This window comes from Hylaeus anthracinus, unplaced genomic scaffold (genome assembly GCF_026225885.1).
Source record: "Hylaeus anthracinus isolate JK02 unplaced genomic scaffold, UHH_iyHylAnth1.0_haploid 3, whole genome shotgun sequence".
NCBI classification, from domain to species: domain Eukaryota; kingdom Metazoa; phylum Arthropoda; class Insecta; order Hymenoptera; family Colletidae; genus Hylaeus; species Hylaeus anthracinus.
Genome location: NW_026535284.1, coordinates 15,101,733 through 15,121,316, shown reverse-complemented (window position 1 = coordinate 15,121,316; position 19,584 = coordinate 15,101,733). Strand labels below are relative to the sequence as shown.

Sequence of the window (19,584 nt, the reverse complement as noted above, 5' to 3'; positions counted from 1 at the left end):
TCTGGCCAATTTAGCCCTAATCCTAGTCCTGATAACTTTGCGCGATCGTCTCCGACAACTCGCCTCGAAACTTTAACTATCTTTAATTACAATCACGCCTCGAGCCGTAAAGGGTTGATATTTTACGAACAGACGTCGATGAGCTTCGGTCAAGTCCGGATCGTCGGACGTCGGTGTTGCGACTCGAGACAATGAGATCATTGCTTAAAAAACAGTAGCGATCCGAGTTAGGTCTGGGTTAGATGTATCGCAAAGGAGATAGTCGGGCAAGCTGCCACGACCCAGTCTAGATTCTGGGAACCTAGACTAATTACCTACATACTAGCAGGCTCCTGATCTCGGCGATGCTGACCTGCCTCTTCTTCGAGTCGTTCTTCGACATTTTTCTTTCTCGGTGATCCACTCTAACGGACCCAAACAAATAGACGCGTAACGATGTCCTCCTCTATCCTCGAAGAAGAAAACCTTTCCGAACGGTGCAACCGCGACTTTAATTAATTCACCGAGCAGTCGATCGCGTCCAATGAAATTCTGTAATTAATTGACTAATTAATTAAAACCGTATCGCGTCGTCGCGACCGCGGCGGCGGGCTTGCTCATAGACGCTGAGCAGTTAATTAATTGCTTTCGTTTAAATTACATCGTTTCAAAGTGTTTCGGCAGATTTATTGCTTGAAAGTATTTTCCAAAAGTTGTCTCTGGCGCTTCCGAACGAAACTAGGAGAAACAACTTTTAGAAATTTTATTCAGAAATACCCTTCACTTTGTTTTTAGGACGACACGAAAGCTCGGCCGAGACGTCGCGATCCCGAGCGTAATTACCGTGAGGATCGACGGACGAATGAACGGCATCGATACGGCAAACGTAAAGACACGGTTCGATCGAACGCCGAATACCATATGCAACAACAGTTAAAATAGCTGTAAACGCGACTAATGCAAATGATACATGCAGGAAAACAATTTAAATAATTTATTTATTATTCAGCGCAGCGTTCGTTAATTTGCCTACACAGCCGGACTCGATACTACATAAACGCGATAGAGAGGGTAGAGAAGTTAATGAGCCAACGCGCCAATTAAAACAGCATGGTAATTAAATGACCGATCGATGATGGGATTACCGTAATTACGACTAACAATAAGTAACGTTGCACTGACCGACATAATCGATGGATACCTACTGGTCGATGACAACCTAACCAAGACCTGACCCAATCTATTATACAGGGTGCACGATTTATCCGAAGACTTGTGTGTACTTTAACTATTCGTCCCCATGTATCGGACTTTTCTGATACGTTTTCTCACAAAGATCTCTTTTTGCCTTAACGCCGTATTTTGTCCATTACATACCTTACGCCCTAAGGGATTATCTACACCTTATATTTGTTAGCCAGTCCTAACCCGACCACGAAAAATTGGACCGGATGCCCTGGGATTCGACTATACACACTATACACTGCGCTACCGTTCAACCGGCTCGCAATCGACAAGAATCGCGTAGAATAATATCTGTCTTCGTTTCATAACTCGTAAAGTTAACGAAAACCTCCCCGAACTACTCTCCTTACTCACCAACAACTACCTACAGAACAGACAGTCGTGCATACGAGCGCACGGCGCTAATTATTTGACTCGAATGGTTGTTGAAGCTAATGGTAGCCTTGCAATGGCGTTGCTGCAACGATCCTGCGCCACATTTTGTCTTAACACTCGTTTCGAGACGGTAACGTACACCTCGGGGAGAACGGGAACATAACGGATCGGTATAATTAAGTTGGCCTAGGAAACAATTATGAAATCTCGCCGGTGAATAGAAAACACGCAAGTAATACTACTACTCTACATAGTATAATGGGTGTCCTCGTTTTGTATTTGAACAGTTACAGAAAACTCGGGGATAACTCAGACCCTGAGCCAGACCGTTGCTTTCTGGACGCAAACGATCTGAATTTCTCGCATTGTTTGTTTGTTTGTTTGTTTGTTTGTTTGTTTGTTTGTTTGTTTGTTTTGTGTCTATAGCGGGTACTTCTGAGAGCTACTTGGCGCGCGCCTCTCGTGTTTTCCACTTTTCCGGAACCCTACTTTATGAAGATATCTCTTCTTTTCTCGATGATTTTTTCTTATTTTTTTTTTTTTATTATGGATCTTGTGCTTGTAAGCTTTTCGATATCTTACACTTGTTCGTCAATTCTAACTCTACGCACTGCTCCATCCACCGTCCGTTCCTTTTCTCGCATTGCAGGACCAGGACTCGATAGTCGGGGTCGAATAACTCCTAATTCACGTCTAAACAGACTTAACCGAGACACGCGATTACTTTTTGTACCCGTTACCATTTTCAACCAGTTCCCTCTGTCTGTTGCTCGTTCCTAGCCGATTCCTCTTGCGCGTCGAACGCTGTCCTCGTTCGCCGTTTCTCTGTTTTCTCACGACCTGCTCCCTTTCCACTGTATTCGGACTCGAAGCTTATTAGGCTAAATTTATTAGCACGCGAGCAAGATTCGAGACCGTTGCTAGACAGCGTGGCTACTCGAGCAGAGATCAAGGTCGTACGATAGAATACAACGAACACGAGTCGTATCAGCGATCTTTGGCACGCCGGTGCCATATACATACATATAGATGCAAGATTACGGAATAACTTTAACATTACTTTCGGCGAAATCTACGGAGATATTACGCGGCGGTGTACGTTCGTCTTCTTCCTCGGCGCTCTTTCGACGTATATTTGTTACGTAAATAGCGTCGATTGGAACGTCAACCCGAATTCTGTTGTATAATATTGGTCTGTCCGGATAGTCCATGGCGATTTTTGATAGGCGGTACAGGTCCGAATGGCTGAATTCCTCAAAAGGTGGAAAAGTTGTGGAACAAAATGGTACATGTGTTATTCAATAAATATACATGAAAATTCAAATATGCCTTTGAATTTTTCTTAAAAATAGAACTTTCCGGACAACCCGATACTATTTATAATTTACAAATTCGTTACACGTTTTTATAAACCCGCAACGTTGAGAATGCCAATTAGAATGCTTTGAAAATGGCCAATGGCTCTTGGCCCTCGACGAATGGGAAGAAATGATGTAATAAAGAAGCTGCCAGAGAAAAAAAAAAGAAAAAGCAGTAGTCGAAGAGTGCAAGGAACAAGCAAGAGAAGCTAGCCAGTGTTTGAGACACCGATAAATCTAGAGTCTCGCTTCACCGTTGCAGACTAGAAACGCAAAGTGGACTTTACTATGCTTAAGCTCGAGATATTTCAGGCAGCCCCCAAAGTACCCCACTTACGTCGCCGCGGTGATGCCCCCTTGAGCACGAACGCCTAACTAGAAAAATTCTCGGGTTAAGCATTCTTCCGTGCACGATGAAAACGATGTCGTTAGCAGTAACTTCCTCTCCATCTTCCTATCTTCCATCCCTCCACGACTTTTCTGCCAACTCGTCTTTCCTCGTGCGATGAAAAATTGACACCATAAATCTCCGGTTACGTCTTTCGCGAGGGAATCTCGAATAGCAGTTTTAGGTGCCGCGTACAAACAGTTTTAACGCTTCGCTCGCGGCCATTTTCGACGCGATCTTACGTTAACTGGCCGCCATTCGTTCCACGCGTTCAATTTTATAACCGCGATTAACTCCATCGACACGTAGAGTCTCACTCTCGCTATCGAGATAATTCTGTGACGAAATCGCAGTCTGAAACGTTTCTGCCAATACGCACTCCTCTGAAGGATTCCACGGTGTTCGATACTGGAAGTGAAGCGTTCGAGTAGTTTCCGAGTCGTCCGAGAAAAAGCATAGGTGAAAAAACAGGGCTTGGTTAAGTCTCGAGGCAACCAATTACATAAGGTAAACGTTACAGTTACCGGTAACTTTACGATACCTTCCGTATTCCGTTGTCTCGATCGAAGCTGGATAACACGACTCGCGTTTTTAAAGCATTTGGAACGCAGAGCGTTCGGATAGTTTCTGATGGTTGCGTTTGTACGAATTGGTCGGCATTCTTTTGGCGGCCATGTTGCTCTCCGAGAATAAAGTCGCTTTCATCCTCTCGCATATTATACTTGTATCACGGTACCTTCGGAACCAAGCAAAACTGTTCGTTTTGTCGATTAACCATACTTTTCTCTTGTTAGATAAAGCCTAAGGTAGGTAGTTTCACGTGAAATTTTAGAGCGTAGCATATACGGCGATAGCTACCTATAGATAACCCAGTGAAAATCTATAACGCGAGAAAGCATAACCACCGTGGTTGAGCGATCCGGCGAAATTATTCGTGCTCCTGTAACGGTACCGGAGAAAAACCTTCCATTCCGCCCTCGCCTCGGGTAGAAATACAGTATTAGAGGATCTAAAGCGTCCAACTATTGGATTTACTGCTCCGCGATCGCCGATTTTATTTGCATAAACGCTAACGGGGTTTCCTTCGTTTACTTTGCTTTGTCACGTGGGCGTTTTTACGAGACGGCTCTTACTCAGAAATCCAATATAAAATGGCGTCCATCGGAAGCATCTGGATTTCAATTACCGAGGAGAGACCCGGTTGGCCGTTGCATGATTTATTCGGTCGTCTAATTACGTCTAACTGTGAACCTCCTCCGTCTCGAAGCTTCCATCCTCCATTGTCGACAGCACTACGACAACACGTCTCGATCTTTTCCTCTACGGGCCACCCGGTACATTTATCAACTAATCACCGACAAGAGTAATTCATTCTGAATAATTGCGCGCCAAGACGTTCTTGTTTTCGTTTCGCTACGACGTAGGGTACACAGCGATACGTGTTAGGTTACGCGTTGTTCTTAACTATATTTCAGCATCGCTTACTCGCACGCGTTCGACGCAAGGTTTGATATACTAGCTGGGAGTAGCGGTCTGTAACGTGCGTCTATTGATTTCTCGCTACAGAGTACGGAGTGAAGCTAATGGATTTGGATGCGTAACGTGGAATCCCATGGAATTCCCAGTGGTACGTTCGAACGGTAGGATTAATACTGTTATTACGTAACGATAGATATTCGGTGTGCGTTTGACATTTCCTAAATGTTAATGGAATTTAATCACGCGGTTAGCTGGGAATATACAATACGCAGGTTTGCCAGCGCGACCTCCCCAAACCTCGACGTGTTACATGGTTTATCAAATAATCGACTGGTTTACGAGAATATGTTGCGCCATCACCCTGTACAGAGTGTACAGAGTGTTCCATCAACGGTGGGGTTGAGATCGAAGAATTTACTTCGACTAAAGTTTAGTCACTAAACCATCGCTAAAGACTTGGAGCACGCGAATACTAATTTTTCAAGAGCATCTCTTGATATAGGAGAGAAATCGTAACGACGAATCAGGATAATGAAAGAGAACAAGATGGCGGTGTAAGTGTCGTCAGATCCCAGTTACCGACCGCAGAGGAGCAGCTCGGGTCGGAAAGCATTTACCTAAGAACCCACTTTGTATTCCTCGGCTAGATGGGTTGTTTCGAGTAATTGCTACGTCGCTGCTGCGCCAATGGCGGCCATTTTGGGAAACGCTCGTGAAACGACAAGATGGAGTCGTTGGCTCGTTACGCAATCTGGATAAGAACGCGACCCAAAGAAACGCCGCGTCGCGTCGTACGGGAATAACTCTGGACTCGGCAAGGATTCGAGGATTCAAGGATTTCCTCGGTAACATTAGCTGGGCCCATAATCGTTACCAAGCGGAATTCGACGTGAACGTCTGTTTCTATGACGGTAGAATCTCGGGTCCGAAGGAGCCAAGCTCGGTTTGCAACTACTGTGACTCGGGTGAGAGCACTCGATGCCCGGCGTGATAGCGATAACAGCGTAATGCTTTCGAACGTTAACCTAAGCTGCAAGCTGAGACCTAGCGGAATGTGATTAATTACAGAGATAGCGCTATCACGTTTTCAACGTTAACTTTAATAAACAGATTAAGGACCACTCCTGAATATACTCGGCCAAGCTTTACGATGGAAAAGTCTACACGCAGAAGAGACCGCTCCTGAATATACCCGGCTGAAACTAAATGCGATTTCTGGTACGTAGAAACGCAGATACAGAACCCTGTGTACATTTTTGTATCGGTGTACGCGAGTTGTTTTAATTTCATTTTCACATATTTGTATCAGGACTAATGTTAGCGAAATTAATCAATATACATGGTGTCCCAAAAATCGGGGAAATGGGGGGTAGCTGAGACGATTCTGAACAAGAATTTCCTTTGCAAAAATGTCGGATGAGGCTTCGTTAAGGAGATATCAAGCGAAAACCCCGACCAATCAGAGCGCGCGTAGACCGTTCGAGCGGCCGCGGTAGCGTATGAGCGCTGCCGCCTAGCGCGTAGCCTACGCTCAACCGGCATACTCGCGCTCTGATTGGTCGGGGTTTTCGCTTAATATCTCCTCAACGAAGCCCCATCCGACATTTTTGCAAAGGAAATTGTTGTTCAGAATCGTCTCAGCTACCCCCCATTTCCGGCTCCTCCCCGAGTTTTGGGACACCCTGTATATCAACTTTCAGTCTCGAAATGACTTTTTGTTATTCTTCTCATTTTTTTTAATTTTTGAATGATTACTGCAGGGGGTTAACTATGCCGGCTGATGTTACTTCGTAGACATACTACTAATAATAATTTTGTGTAAAACCGATGTAAGATTAAAATTCCGCCCTTATATTCAAATTATTATTCCGGCGGGGTCTAAAAATTCTCGTTACTTTCTTTCGCTCGCTATACACGCGTTAAGCGTCGCATTCCGGTGTCATAAATTAGGAAGTAGAATCCCGGCGACCACGGGACCCATTACCAATTCAAATTTCGCCATGAACATTTCGAATCGCGCCCGCAAACAATTCTACCAAATCATCGACACGTGGGTTGCAGTAACAAGCACATTGTGCTTTGATTTAATCGACAAACAAATCAGAGTGGAAGCGCGCCTGCATGGGGATCACGTGCGAGCCGATTATGCGATAGGCGTTCGTCGGAAATGTTTATTTAGGAAGTGGCGCGCATTATAATAATCCGACGAGCTCGGATTATGGTATCGCGGCCACTATTATGCAACTGGCGTCACTGTAAATAAAAAAAAAAAAACAAAAAACACGGATTTAAATTAACGGGGACGGCCGCGGATAAAACGAATTTACGAAATAATTAACGATCGAGATCTAACCCGAGTCTAGTTTGAAATTTTCATCCCAGCTTTGTATTGTATAACAATAGGAGAACTTTAACGAACTTTAACTGAAACCCGATACGAAATATAAATCGTATTACGCAACGATGTATACAGTAACGCTTCGATGATTTTCTACAAAATTTATCCCTCAAGAGTCCCCCTAACAGATTTGACTCCCTAAGAAATTACCAGCTCGCACATTTTTCCCCTAAATTTAGGGTGAAAACCCTCCAAGTTGGCAACCCTGGATCCCGGATCATGTCACACTGCTTGGCGATCAAACTCTACGACCTCTCGAGAGGTATACTCCTCAGGGACTGGTTTCTGTGCATTTATCGTAGAGTAATTTGTGCATTTATGGAGACTTTACGCGACAACGTTGACGATCTATCTGAATCGAATGCACCGGCTTCCAAAGTAATCGATAAACAAAGAAAAGGTGAAAATCGAAGTATGCGCGATCCAGAGGCTGCTTATCCGTTCTCTCGCCATCTAATTCGAGTTTCGCCTCGCTGGAAATCTTTCCTTGGCATTGTTCCGCGGCTTGAAGCCCGCACAATTGCATGGAGGCTGGCAAAAGCCACACGGTAATGAGAGACAGTAAAGGAAGAACGCGGGGTCTGCGTTACCATTAAGAGCGTCGAACAACAGAGAGGACGATTCAGGAAACGAATAGGAGCTAAGTGAAACGTATTCGACACGGGTCTCTTTACCGTTACGCCTGCTTGTTGGCCGAGCCCACGCATGAACGATCATTATTGTAAGAAGAGTATAATGTCATTACTGTCCCTGTTGGATCGCCGAGTGATAAACGACGAATTGGACGCGTACGCGGTTCTGTGTCGCCGCTAGGTTCGCCCACCTGGAACAATTATTCAGAGCCCCGTCTCGTCGGTGTTGCCGTTCGCAAAAAACTCGTAGGACCACGGGAGAAAGTACGCCGGAGCATGAACTTTAGGTATGTACAGTTGTGCGTACAGTTACTCGCATTAATGATCATGGGATCGCTGAGAGGTGTTGATCCTGACAGGAGATGCTGCCATTGAATGTTACGTTGTCGGATCGAGGATAGATGACGCCGTATTTATTACAGCCGTGGTAAGAATCGGAAGGGAAATTTTCGCTCGAGATTAGCACGTGCGTCGTGTCGTGGTTGGTAGGTATATTTTGTATGTTGGGTTTATTAGTGCTACCGACTATTCGTTGTTTGCAATTACCATCCGCAAAAAATAAATTATTCATTTTCTACCCTTAATCATTACAGAAAATACCCCGAGGAAAGTATCTGAGATACCTCTTAAGGGATCCAGGGGCGTTTTATAACCTCACGGGACATCAAAAATTCGAGTACACCTTCGCCCGAAACTTTGTTTCTTTCGATTCTGCGAGACGATATTCCGTGGTTCGGTGGTCGCGAACCGACAACTTTCACAATTTAAAAAACATTCCTTGTTCGCGGGAACACGGAAATAGGTATAGTCGGTTTTCTCCGGGATATCTTTCTACTTTCTTTCTCTTATTACTCGCTTAATGGTCCAATTATTTCTTGCGGTTAAAAGAATGCTTCGTACAAAAGCCCAAAGACTCGAGCGATTCCATTTTAATTGCGCATTCTTTCTTTCGCTGAAACGTTCTTTTTCTCGCGAAACTTTCTGCGCAACGATTACTTTCGAAGTTGGTCTCGGAAAACAGACCGATCGTCCATCAAACTATTTCATTTTCGAATTACGGTCTTTCCGATTCGGACATAATGCCAACGTAATCAATTACGGAGTTTAAGCGGCATCGGCGCTTCGGGCGCGAGGCGGTGCGATTACGGTAGATCTCAACAGGTCTGGCGCATGCGCGAGCAATTTAGTCTGCTGCCGCGGTGGCGCCCTGACTAATTGTAAGACAGATTAGACAACATGGGACTTGCGTGGCGCCTGTACGAGCCTCTCGAGCGAAAACGATCGAGAAATCTGGAAATTGATGTCGTTTTTGCCATCTTAAATACTTGTTTATCGTTTCTCAGCTCGTTGATTTTTTTGGTATTGAAAATTTGCACACCGGGTGAAAAAAGGCTGCCGACAACGAGGACGATTATATAATGAATGAAAGATCGAAATTTATTGGAAAGTTTGAATTTAATGTAAAAGAAAGTACTTTTCGGAAATTACTTTTCGGTCTACCTAATAATATTATTGTACAATGAACGCAGTATTTATCGATAGACAACTTTTTATAAGAAGAGAACCAAAACAGCGGTTTCGTTAATGTTAACCTATAATGTTCCGGTTAATGTTAACCTATAATATTGTCATTACACGACCGTTGCGATACATGAAACACCCGACCGGGTCACGTTAACAAATAAAACCAGGTATTTGTCTGTATTACACGTTCGAAACCCTTGGCTGCCCGCTACGGAACCTGTTACGCGGGACTTCCACTACGAAACAGTCGGTCCGAAACAGTGAAAAATTAAATGGTGCAACAGAACTAGGACATCTTTCTCGGTCCGCTCGGCCCGCCGTGTCTTTTTTCCCGTCGCGCATACTCTATTATCTCCGTACGCGGGACGCACAACACACGGCAGCGTTTGTTCTTCCTGCTAATTGCTGAAGAGTGTTTGGCGTAACGGGAGCACGTCTCGTGTCCCAGAAAGCACCAGAGACCGTGCGTGTAGGCGCTTAAGTCGAAGACTACGTCGGTTCTTCTGGTTTCCCTCCCCTCCCACGTTCCACGTCGCCATTTTGTTGCTCCTCTTTCTTTCGTTATTCCGCCGGAGACCGTCTTCGGTGCTGCCCACTCGATGGAGGAAGCGGAGAGAAGAGAAGAAAAGAAAAGGGAAGAGAAGAGAAGAGAAGAGAAGAGAAGAGAAGAGAAGAGGAGAGAAGAGAAGAAGAGAGGGCAGCACCGTTGGTGACGTTAATGCCGGCATAACAGTATTTATTACCGTCTCTCTATCGCTGCCACCATAAATGCATAGGTACAATGCATCGTTAAACGATCGCTCAGCCCCGGAAATAGAGCGTGACCGAGTGGAGAGCGCAAGACAATCCCAGGAAGAGCGCCGCGCCACGCCGAGCCGAGCCGGACGGGGAACCACCGCCAGGGGAAATACTAGCCGCGCATGCGCCGTTGCACTGCCCCCTTTCGCTGCTGCGCTGTCTGCTTTTCCTTGGGATTCCCGCTCCTGGTCTTTCCAACGAGCGCTCGAGTAACCCACGATCGGTGATACTTAATTCGTTATCGTTGCAATTTTTTTGTTCTTCAGTTAGGTTTGCGATACAAATCATAGCGAACGGTTTCGCAAGAGAGCATTTTTGGAACGAGTCATTTCGAGTTGAATTAAACGGCAGAATTTCAGAGGGGGCTGCTGGAAAACTCTATGGGATCGTTTATTCCTTTCCTAACCCTTTGCGCTCGGATGTCCCCTTTTGAGGGGACGTTGGAAGTTCAGAAAACTTTGGTAGAGATCAGACAAAATAAATTCTCTCGGTATTTTCAAAGGTGTACACGCTTCCTTGCTGTGTATCATTCCATTCAAGTAGCACGGATAAATAGATCAAAGTGTTACGATAAATTACATGCCTTTTATGATACATTATTTGATACGAGACTCCTTTGAACGCATTCCGCGATAAAACGGCTCGCGAGTGCGAAGGATCAAGCGATACAAAAAATTGTCGAAAGTCCGAGGAGCACTCGAGTAGCCGACCGGAAGCGGTAAAAACAAGATGGCCGACGAAGGGTTAATAATTGCAGTACACACAATTGAAACAATAGAACACAGTTGGGTTGTCTATAGCAACAGTGAGCGCAGCGGAATAAATCACGTTACGAGCTGGAAACAGACGTAACCTGTTCCCCTGCAACCAAGAATTGGTAGAGGAAAATGGCTGCAAATCCACGACAAGATTAGCCGTGTACGGTTGAACAATTTAAAGATTTCTCCGTTCCGCGGTCGACCGGTAATAAATACGGGTACCCACGAATCCATTCTTCGCAATCTCAAACATATCATATTGTTATTGTAATCTCGAGAATCCCTTTGCTCGTTATCTCGCAACAATAGACACTACGTTTCCCATCCGACGGAATCCAAAGATTTTTGCAAGGTATCGCGGTGAAGGAGCGTGCAATTCATCGATTAAAAAGAAATCGGTCGATTCGAAAAGAGAAGAGAACGGACGAAAAATCTGTATTACGAGGCATTGTTTACTCGAGGCGATGCAGGATTCAACCGAGAAAAAGACGAGAAGGTCTCCGTCCGCTGTTTCTAGCTGCTATCTACGTGTATGTGTAGGTTTGTATATCTACCAAAGAATAAAGTAAACTTTCTCTGCAAAAGGACCCTTGCGAACGTCCTCCTTTCTGCCCCGTTGAATACAAGAGTTAGGTAAAGTAATGGCATGGGAACTTGGGAGCCGGAGTCGTCTCGGATTCGCCTGACTAGCTGGGACTGCGATCCGAGGAAATCTTTCGTCGTTTATTCGCCACATGGATATTCCGAAGGATCGGCTCTTTGTATCGGCGGGATGATCTATTTATTTATTTATCCATTTATTCTATTATTTTTACTTGCGATAGTTGCGAATTTCTCGAGTAACCCAATTTCGATATTGTTTGCTTTCTTTGACACCGGCGTGTACCACCGGTGGGTCACGCTTATATATCCCGTCGGGCGACGTGTACCACCGGTGGCTCACGCTCACGCGTGTATCGTATGGCGTGTACCACCGCGCCGTCCCATGGCGAGAAAACATAGACAGCAAGCCCCGGCGTGAGTGCGATCAAGTAAAAGTTATCGCAGAGAAAACGTGATTTCGCCAACTGTATTACTCGCGCTGCATTATTGATATATTTTCTTCGTCTAACGCTTACGACAAAGACTAAGAAACTATATCGCGCCATTAATGGGTATTATCGCACGACTGTATCGACAGGTGCAGGTACAGGTCAAGCACAACAATACCTGGCTATTGGGTCGGCGACGTGAATGCTGGTCGTGTTATAACGGCCGATAATGCGTTGTCATTGAATGGCGGACAATCAGCCGAAGTAATAATTCACGCATACCGTTCGCAAATAAAATGGAAAACCAGTCTTACCATTCCCCTTATCAATAGGCGTCTAATGAAACAATGCAACCGATGCATCATCGACGTTCTTTCGGTTTCGTTCGTTTCTCTTTGTAATTAAATTGTCCCGAACGTTTCAAAGCCCTGTTTCGTACCGAATCGATTATAACATTAATCCGATTGTAATTTCAAATAACCATTCGAACGCTTCAAAGGACTCCAATTAGTAGAACGAATGTTTCGAATCGAGGGAAGAGGACAGACGATTTTATATTTTGGTCTCGCGCTCTTTGGTACGGCATATCGACTAGATGGAGACTTACTGCAAAATAAAAGGTTAGAAATGCAAAATAGAAGTGCGAAATAAAATCTCTTTTATTTCTGCGTGTTTCTGCTTCCTTTTTTCTATTTTTACTGAAATCGTCTAACACGCGGATGGGAGATTTATTAAACGAGATCATTAAGAAGTATACAGTACGCGTACGTAGAGTACTGAATTATCGGTAAAGACCTGCCACTAAAACATGGCACAAATGCCCGGGATTACAGCCAGCGTGATACAACTGCGAAACCACGTGCAATAAATAGCAATTATGGTGAACAGAGGTCGAGCCATTAGGCAAGGTTCCCGCCCCTCTGTAAACCCTGTTTCTCTGCTGACAACTGCAGGTCGAATTACGCGACGCTTTACATGAAATTTTGTCCAGTCCGTTGGGGATACGATGTAACAGAAATAAAAAAAAAAAAAAAAAAGAAGAAGAAGAAAGTTCAGACGTTTAAAATACGGTGTAACGAGTCCGTAATTGGCCAGGCTCGGAAAGTCTCCGAACCGCGAACGTTCGATTCGTTTCTTTATTACTACCACCAGCGGCCCATCAAAGCATTATTTCTCCCACGCTGGCCCGTGGAAACCGTGGGCGTAGGCGACGCCGACGGATAGGGCAAACGCTGCAGGAATCTGGCGTTCTACGGCACGGCGGACTACTCAGAGAGACTGTGACCGCAGAATCGCTGTGAAAACTCATCAGCCGTGCGAAAATCCACCAAGCGAGAAATGCCGCAGCCAGCCAAGAAAGGGGCTGCAGAAAATGATAATGACGCGGGGAGATCACCCGAGATCGCCGAGATCACGGAGAGCAAAGCAAATTTGCTTCATTTGATCCAGAGATGGTCGAGAAACCCCAGGCTTCGAATAAATCGGAAGTTCGCCGAATATGTTTGTCTCGTTTCCTTCTTTGGGAAATGTTCGAAACTTTGCCCATCGCTGATTTTATCCCACTCTTCCAACCCTCGAGTGTATTTGGCTAGGGTATTCGTGTATCGGCTGTCCAAAGAATCTTCTTTCCCTGGAATCTCTTTGCATGGAACCCTTTGATCAGGCTAATTTGATTATGGTGCGGCGCACGGGATAACGTCGCCACCTCACCTAGCATCAAAGATGACAAACTGGTACGCAGGGTCCAGTGAACCGATCCAAAGAGTCCTTAAAGAACCCATCTCCCCTGGAATGTCTTTGACTAGGCTTATCGCTCATCTCCTCACGCGTATACCAATATATTACCAATATATTATGTAATATATCGTTATACGTGCAAAGATCTCATACGGAGCGTACAACTCGTACGAAAGTAATCATTCGGAGGATGATCCGTCCTCTTTGTTACGATTACGATCGATCTTCTATTTTCAAGAAGGTAACAACGGCTAAAGTTAGGCCGCGCGCGCACGGTTCTTTGCGCGTATAGGAAAGTATACCGAAGGCAGGTCTTTTGTTCCCGTGGGAAAATGATTCGTGGAAGACGCGGTCAGCGGCGGCCAACTAACCGTTTACGTGTCGCCTAACAAACTAAGTGGAAACCGAGGACTTTGGTGAGAATCGCGGTCTACCGAATTTCTTAGACGCGAAATAATAAGCTTCGTTGATTCTTAAATTCTATCTGCCGATTTAGTTAAATGCGCATTTTCTTCTCTTATTACACCCGTACGCAAACCTAACGTAGAATCGTTTCTCTGCCTTTCCCCTGTGGCTTTACGCGCGTCTATTGTCAACGTGCAATTGCATTCTCCATTACTTCTCGCGTTGAAACGACAATTTTCCTTTGTTTCGAACGCAAAGAACACGGAACCGAGATCCGATTAGTAGAAAGAACATGGTATGCAGGGGCAGAAGGGCGGGAATATCGAAGCGAGAGACGCGGGAAGCGATGTTCCGATTAGAATATTAACCAGTGCCATCGGTTACAAGCCCTGGAACATAGAACACGCTAACCGCGAACGTCTCGGATGACACAGTGCGGTGTCGAAGAAACCAGAGAAGCAGGAGTCGGCTGGAAACGCTCACGCCAGCGGAAATGACCCGTGGGCAGGCTTGATTTCTCCTGGGGTGCGCCGAGAAAACCGTAGACACGACAGAAATATACCGAGGGTCTAGCGCGAAATGGAGAACTGGGCCGAGGGCGGAAGCAAGATAGAAAACTCGCTAGAAATCAAAAAAGTGCGTAGAAAGTGCATCGAGGTCGGTGGCTAGCAAATGAATAATTTATTTTGAGCGCATCTTGTGATGAGCATTCGTTTTCTGTTGCTTCAGAATGTTATTGAAAAAATGTGTCGAATTACACAGGTGCCATTTCGTTCCACAACTGTTTCACCTTCTAAGGGATGTGTACATGTTATTTGTGTACGTGTTATTTCAACCACTTCGAAGCACATTCAGATCTGTACCAGCTAGCAAAAATCGATATGAACTCGCCGGATAATCCCGATATCAGCATTCGCTGGAAAATCGTGGCGACGGATCACACGCGCGGTCCATCGAACGTCGTAATAACGCGGCTCGGAACCGATGCAAATTTGTATCTTAATTAAAACACGAGGAAGTTGCGCGTGCTCCATGGTATCTGTAACGTCATATCTACGGCCTGAAAGAATCGCGTACAACCCGGCGCGCGCTAATAGTCCAGACCTCTGTGTGAATTTAATTTATGTGAGGTTACGCGAGGCTGGTCTAACCACGTATCTATACCTGGCCGATGTAGCGTACGCCTGGACAAGTCGTGAACCGTGTACGCATGCTTACACGAGGTTGGGTTATGCTACCGAGACCCTAACTCCTTCGGAGGGAGGCCAACACGTTACCTAATCATGCTCGCGCAGCTTCCATTAAGTGTACTTCCGAGAATCAGATTTATCGTACAACTGGCATTAATTTGCTCGTGTTGTTCGCGGATTAGCAATTTTTCCGGATTAGGACTGCGCGTTAGATCCGATCGAGTCTAGGCTGAGCCGACTTGTTCGCGAGAATTAGAACCTAGGAAATTCGATGAAAATTAAATCCTGCATCCGGTGCGCGAGTAAGTTGATTTAGCTCTAGGTAAGGTCCGCGTCGGACGTTTGGTAGTTGGACGGCTGGTATTTGAAAACAGCTATCCTATCGGCATAGAGAAAGTATAAAGCCAATGGGCATAGTTCAGGTTTCACCCGAGACAGTTACACGGCTGTAAGAGAGAAACTTTCCATCAGCTATTGCTACTTTCGTCGTTACAACGGCTACGATGTCTTCGTTCGACGTCTAAAATGAACACAAATTTACTACAATTCGGATGCAAGGATCACTCTGCGCAGACTATTTAGCCTAAGGCTACACAGATCTCGCGTACAACTGTCCCAAAAGTAACCTGACCTCGTCAGACGTAATCCAGATTTAATTCAGACCTGGTACGACATTTTAATCCTGACCTAATATTCTAATAGGAGACCTAGCCCAGATCTAATCTAAACATGGGGCGATAGGTCGGAATTTAAATGTCACGTCGGGTCTCCTTAGGTCCTCTCCCCTAATACCGAGTTAGGTACATCTACCTACGCATCGAGAAATAATGACTAACGAATTTTAAAATTATATTCTCGACGTGTGAAATTTCTCAACCGGTCAAATTTCAGGGAGCAAGAACGGTGCAGAACCAATGAAAAAAGAAAAAAAAAAAGAAATAAATAAAAATCGCCTACCTCGACGAACGTTGCGTTTCGATATAAACGATAAGTTTCTATCGGACTGAATCTTGACGCGAATCTCGACTCAAGATTCTTGAGAGGCGCGGAATGGAAATCGTCTCGACACGCTTTTTGCGTCGGTTGTAATTAATCAGAACAACTGCTGGAACGGAAAGATCGTGAGAAACTATCAAAGATGCATCTTCTTTACTAAAGGCGTGTCTCTATCGATCACTCTAGGTCAGAGTCTGTGGCGGCTATCGAAACGGTGGGAAACGAATGCGGGAATAACGTACGATTGATGCCTGTTGCCGAGTCGAGCGACGGTGCAGCTTTTAAACGAGTTTGGCTAAAAGAACAATCCGATAATCCAGCTCCAACCTGAACGTACCGGTTGTCACTCCTCGATAGTCTACGACTAAAGATCCTACGATCAAACAATCCTCGGACTAAAACTTGCCGAGACTAAAGTAACAAAAAGAGTAAGTACCAAAGTAGACAATTGCGATCATATATTCTTCTAGGCAAGCGGTACGCAAATACTTGCTCACGGTTCACCTCGGACCTAAGCTCACGCCTAACTCGAGCTCCTCATCGAATTTTTCATCGGATTTTTCATCGGATTTACAGCGAATTTATGACGAGCGAAATCCCAAAGGAAAGCGTAAATAAATAACTGTAGCACGAATAAGATGTGCTGCGTCGATAACAGGGCTAGGCGAGAAAATCGTTCGAGCATCGATCCGATCGTGTCCGAGATCCGGAGTGTTCATAAGTGTTCCAAGAACGCGATACTTGGCGGGGAATAATATTCCAGGTGTAAGTAGGAAGCGTTTCAGAGGCTCTGCGAAGGTTCGCTTGGGACTCGGGACGCACGTGCTCTCGAGTTGCGAAGCGTATGGCGTTGCCACATGCGTATGATTGCCCAATCCTTGATGTTACACGGACGAACGAGCAATTTGCGGCGAATCGCTCTTCTAGAATCTCCCCTTCTCCGTTTTATCTTCCTCGTTCGTGCATCGAAACGATTTTTCACACGTCGCGACTCTCTTCAAATAGTTACTTCGAATGGTGTATTGCCAACCAGCCCATGGAATCCGCCGCACGGAGTAACCTACTAAACGAAAAAGTTTCGAATCAAGTAGCGTCGGATAGTTAGCTTCTCTCTTCTCCTTCGCCGAAAGAATTATTCTACTTTGAGACCTTGCGAAACGCAGAAATAAAAATGAATTTCTAAGGATTCTACATCACATTGGGAATATACGTAACGTGGAAGTGCGTGCGATTGCGCGCGGTTGAAAATAATTATTAACGACAATTTTCAACGGGATTATTTCGCACGTTCCGCCTATAAAGTTATCGTCGTTAATATCGTGTAACGGTGTTTCATAGAACGGCGATGGTAATACCTGGCTTAATCGAGTGGCAAAGGATTAAACAGGATGGAAAGGATAATTAGAGCTTGATCATTACCTTACCAATTACCGTAGACAGCCGGAATCATGTTTGATTTGAATAGCGAAGAAGTCGGGTTAATAGGGACTCGTGCGATCATTTCAATCAATTACGCGAATTTTATACAACGATTCACGCACGGGTCTAGTTATATTACGACACGAAAGAGCAAAAGTAGGCTACCTATAGGAGCTTGCGCGCACAAGTTTGAACATTTATCTAGCGGAAAGGACTATTGAGACATTTCGAATTTGCATTGCCGAGACAAAAATAGGACAATACGCGAGTCCTTGCAGTTCCGTGTACGTATACAGTGACGTGCAGCTGTATACAGTGACGTGAAGCTGTATACAGTGCCGTGGAGCTGTGTAAGTGCGTACGAGCGCATACAAGACACGGGAGTCCACTCCCTTAAGTGATCTTACGCCAAAAGAAGAAGAACTATAGTGCCTCTATCCGGACCAATAATTCGCGAGAGAAACTTATCGACAGAATGAAGAGTTCGAAGGAAATTCGTCAGCGGCTTCGTCGTGGCGCATTCTCGTGTAAATTTCGCGCGATAGCGATACGGGACATTTGACTTGCAAAAAGCGAACGTCGCGTCGCGAGCGGCCCGTAGGTGGCGCCCGCGGCCGTGCGAATTGCGAATCCGCCTGCGCGTACGACGCTAACCGATACATGCACACAATCCCGAACCATTCGGCACGGAACATTACGCTTCTGACCCGTGAAATAGCGTATTCATTCTACAGTTTCGTGGATGGCACGATAGGCACTGGCAATTACGGTCGCGTTCGATCAAGTAGCGTTAATATTAATCGACCGAGCTATCACGGGTTTAATTAATCAATTTATTAGCTTCGCGCATGTTTGGACGGTGGAATCTTTTATTTTGGAAATAAATTGAATTCCGCGATGAATATCGCTTCAACGAAGGGAAAATTTAGACAAATTTTAACACGACGTTACTGACAATAAAAGAAACGCTAACAGTATCAACCATGTGCGCTCGAGAGGTGCATAATAGTCGCCATTCTCGGTCACCGTTCAGTTTCACGCAGCAGATCTTTCATTTCTTCGGGACTCGAAGTGTCGATAAAGCGATCATCGGCGAGGTAAAGGTGACCTTATTCTCGGAATCTAGACAGCTTAAAATTCGATAGAATGCTAAGAAACGTTTCGTGTTGCCAGCAGATACCAGAAAAAAAAGGCTTCGAGTGCAAAGCGTACGGGGTAAAGGGTTAACGCTTTTAACATGGAAAAGTGATTCGTTCGATTGCTTTTCTCTGTCTATTTTTCCTACCTATTGTAAACGAATATTTCGATGCAACCGAGGGAAGATATCGAAAAATCGATCTAACGTGTGCTCGTGAACTTTTGTTTCGGTTTTTTTTTCAAATTCATTCGAAAGATTCTCAAAGAGATTTTTTCGAGCGCGGCATACCCAGGCCGGGATTAACCATTCTCGTTACTAATGCCAGGAAATAGCAGGATGGTACACTAACCGCACAGGGTTTTTCTCGTTGCTTGGCATTTTACGTAATTGACTTCCTGGTAGTAGTCACAGAGGACGGCGCAGGTCCGAACGAACGCGAACGGAGGCACGGCTAGGAGGGCAGTTTAGCGCCGCAACGATTGCGCCAAGCGCCAAGCGAGTTGCCCGCACGTGGTGCCTCTTTTTATAGTAATCACATAATAATGGGAATGTAAAATTCATAAAGCGCACCGGACCCGGAGTAACACCCGAGGAATCTTGCTCGTTTTCAGCCCGGGCTTTCTGTTAGCCCAACTGACCATCGTTCGCTCGTTTCAGTTCTCTCTCTCTCTCTCTCTCTCTCTCTCTCTCTCTCTCTCTCTCTCTCTCTCTCTCTCTCTCTCTCTCTCTCTCTC

The 19,584-nt window shown here is 45.2% G+C and overlaps 1 protein-coding gene across 5 annotated transcripts in view; it reads right to left on the bottom strand.

Moving 5' to 3' along the window:
• LOC128893705 (CCR4-NOT transcription complex subunit 6-like) overlaps positions 1–19,584 on the bottom strand; it is a 56,996-nt gene that overhangs the window by 13,752 nt on the left and 23,660 nt on the right. The window contains exon 1 of one of the 5 annotated variants that reach the window (XM_054154875.1): positions 3,295–3,800. The exons of the other annotated variants lie outside the window; for them this stretch is intronic. The gene's annotated coding sequence lies outside the window, so the exon portion shown is untranslated. Of the gene's footprint in view, positions 1–3,294; positions 3,801–19,584 lie in introns of those variants that run through there. 5 annotated transcript variants of the gene reach the window in all.